We start from the raw sequence: 3,496 nt of genomic DNA on the forward strand, positions 1-3,496 counted from the left end.
ATTTATTTAGGGGTCTGGTCTGGGGTCTGTATTTATTTAGAGGTCTGGTCTGGGGTCTGTATTTATTTAGGGGTCTGGTCTGGGGTCTGCATTTATTTAGGGGTCTGGTCTGGGTCTGTTATTTATTTAGGGATCTGGTCTGGGGTCTCCATTGATTTAGGGGTCTAGTCTGGGGTCTGTATTTATTTAGGGGTCCGGTCTGAGGTCTGCATTTATTTAGGGATATAGGCTGGGGTCTATAATTATTTAGGGGTCTGGTCTGGGGTCTGTATTTTTTTAGGGGTCCAGTCTTGGGTCTGTATTTATTTAGGGGTCTGGTCTGTGGTCTGTATTTATTTAGGGAACTGGTCTGGGGGTCTGTATTTATTTAGGGGTCCGGTCTGGGGTCTGTATTTATTTAGGGGTCTAGTCTTGGGTCTGTATTTATTTAGGGGTCTAGTCTTGGGTCTGTATTTATTTAGGGGTCTGGTCTGTGGTCTGTATTTATTTAGGGAACTGGTCTGGGGTCTGTATTTATTTAGGGGTCTAGTCTTGGGTCTATATTTATTTAGGGGTCCGTTCTGGAGGACTAATCAGTCTCTAGAACAATATTTAATGTGTTTTATCTCTGACTGTCAATATGATTGGGTCTCCTTCATTTCCCTCGCCAAATTTTCCCTTAATAACCGGGTCAGTCACTCATCAGGGGTCTCCCCATTTTTCTGTAATTTTGGGTTTAATCCACGGTTCTCCTCTGTTTCACCTGGTGGTTCCAACAATCCCGAGGTAGATCTCGTTCATCGGGAACTGTCCACAGTCTGGGCCCAGGTTCAGAAGAAACTAGAGGCGTCCCAGAGCATACAAAAGCAAAGCGCCACACACTTTTCAAAAAAGTGCCAAAGGCAGCGTAAACTGACCAAAAACGTTCCTGCAAATTGCGACTTTTCTTTGCCAGATAAGCGGCTTAGCAAAGTTAATAAATTCTCCTCTAAGGCTACAGACAGTAATACAATATCTTAATGCAAGGATGTGTACACTCAGTGTCTGACTGAGGACCTTGGACCCACCAAAGGAAATAATTCTTGGGGGTCTACACTTCAAATATATAGAAATAATGTGAACACTCTTAATTGTGTACTAAAAACGTGTGTAGTAAAACAAAGACCAATATTCCCACCATATAGTGACAGATATCAGTCCTACACAGGCATTCTGCAGACCATATACACTACCGTTCAAAAGTTTAGCGTCACTTAGAAATTTCCTTATTTTTGAAAGAAAAGCAGTTTTTTCCAATGAAGATAACATTCAATTAATCAGAAATACACTCTATCCATTGTTAATGTGGTAAATGACTATTCTAGCTGTAAACGTCTGGTTTTAATGCAATATCTACATAGGTGTATAGAGGCCCATTTCCAGCAACCATCACTCCAGTGTTCTAATGGTACATTGTGTTTGCTAACTGTGTTAGAAGGCTAATGGATGATTAGAAAACACTTGAAAACCCTTGTGCAATTATGTTAGCACCGCTGTAAACAGTTTTGCTGTTTAGAGGAGCCATAAAACTGACCTTCCTTTGAGCTAGTTGAGAATTTGGAGCATTACATTTGTGGGTTCGATTAAACTCTCAAAATGGCTAGAAAAAGAGAGTTTTCATGTGAAACTCGACAGTCTATTCTTGCTCTTAGAAATGAAGGCTATTCCATGCGAGAAATTGCCAAGAAACTGCAGATTTCCTACAACGGTGTGTACTACTCCCTTCAGAGGACAGCACAAACAGGCTCTAACCAGAGTAGAAAGAGAAGTGGGAGGCCCCGCTGCACAACTGAGCAACAAGACAAGACATTAGAGTCTCTAGTTTGAGATATAGACGCCTAACAGGTCCTCAACTGGCAGCTTCATTAAATAGTACCTGCAAAACGGCAGTGTCAACGTCTACAGTGAAGAGGCGACTCCGCGATGCTGGCCTTCAGGGCAGAGTGGCAAAGAAAAAGCCATATCTGAGACTGGATAATAAAAGGAAAAGATTAATATGGGCAAAAGCTCAGACATTGGACAGAGGAAGATTGGAAAAAAGTGTTATGGACAGACGGATCGAAGTTTGAGGTGTTTGGATCACACAGAAGAACATTTGTGAGACGCAGAAAAACGGAAAAGATGCTGAAAGAGTGTCTGACGCCATCTGTCAAGCATGGTGGAGGTCATGTGATGGTCTGGGGTTGCTTTGGTGCTGGTAAAGTGGGAGATTTGTACAAGGTAAAAGGGGTTTTGAATAAGGAAGGCTATCACTCCATTTTGCAACACCATGCCATACCCTGTGGACAGCGCTTGATTGGAGCCAATTTCATCCTACAACAGGACAATGACCCAAAGCACCTCCAAATTATGCAAGAATTATTTAGGGAAGAAGCCGGCAGCTGGTATTCTATCTGTAATGGAGTGGCCAGCGCAGTCACCAGATCTCAACCCCATAGAGCTGTTGTGGGAGCAGCTTGACCGTATGGTACGCAAGAAGTGCCCATCAAGCCAATCCAACTTGTGGGAGGGGCTTCTGGAAGCATGGGGTGAAATTTCTCCCGATTACCTCAGCAAATTAACAGCTCGAATGCCAAAGGTCTGCAATGCTGTAATTGCTGCAAATGGAACATTCCAAGACCAAAGCAAAGTTTGAAGGAGAAAATTATTATTTCAAATAAAAATCATTATTTCTAACCTTGTCAATGTCTTGACTATATTTTCTAGTCATTTTGCAACTCATTTGATAAATATAAGTGTGAGTTTTCATGGAAAACACAAAATTGTCTGGGTGACCCTAAACTTTTGAACGGTAGTGTAAGTGAATACAGTGCAGTGAAATTCAGTGACTCACAGGTGACATCTTCTCAGATTGGAGTCGTTCATGTTCTCTTTTCTTCTTCATCCGGCCCAGAACGCCATGTTGACTTCCAGTCTTTTTCATCTCCAATGCCCAAGCGCGAACCACAAGATACGTCATGAAAGTGTTGATGTAACCTGTATACAATGTTCACGTGACCCAATGTGCCACGTCACAGCGTATTCAAATCATGGAAGCGTTCAGTCTACATGACTACCGCCCATCACGGTGCACATACCTTAGATCAAAATTTTGACATATAACTAACTCTAAACCTCATAAGTTAATTTTCTTTAGCTATTATACTAGGATGTACAATTCTATATTAAAATATTATCATATTAGTCATGTGTCCTAGTATACCCACATCCAGCGATGGGTGGGATGGGTGAAACATAAAATAGTTTTCCATGAGTTTTGGACTGCGATGTGCTGCTGATGTCTCCTTTTGGGGGTAATATACAGGGAATATGGGGGTTATATAAGGGACTCTCATCATCCCTGTATATACCAGCCATCATCCCCATATATAACCACCATTATCCGTGTATGTACCAGCCCACCATTATCTCGGTATAAAATCTCCATCACCCCTGTATATACCATTAGGGCGGGCACTGTCAGCTTGCTGTGGCGTGC

This window comes from Rhinoderma darwinii, assembly GCF_050947455.1.
Source record: "Rhinoderma darwinii isolate aRhiDar2 chromosome 12 unlocalized genomic scaffold, aRhiDar2.hap1 SUPER_12_unloc_12, whole genome shotgun sequence".
Taxonomy (NCBI): Eukaryota; Metazoa; Chordata; class Amphibia; order Anura; family Rhinodermatidae; genus Rhinoderma; species Rhinoderma darwinii.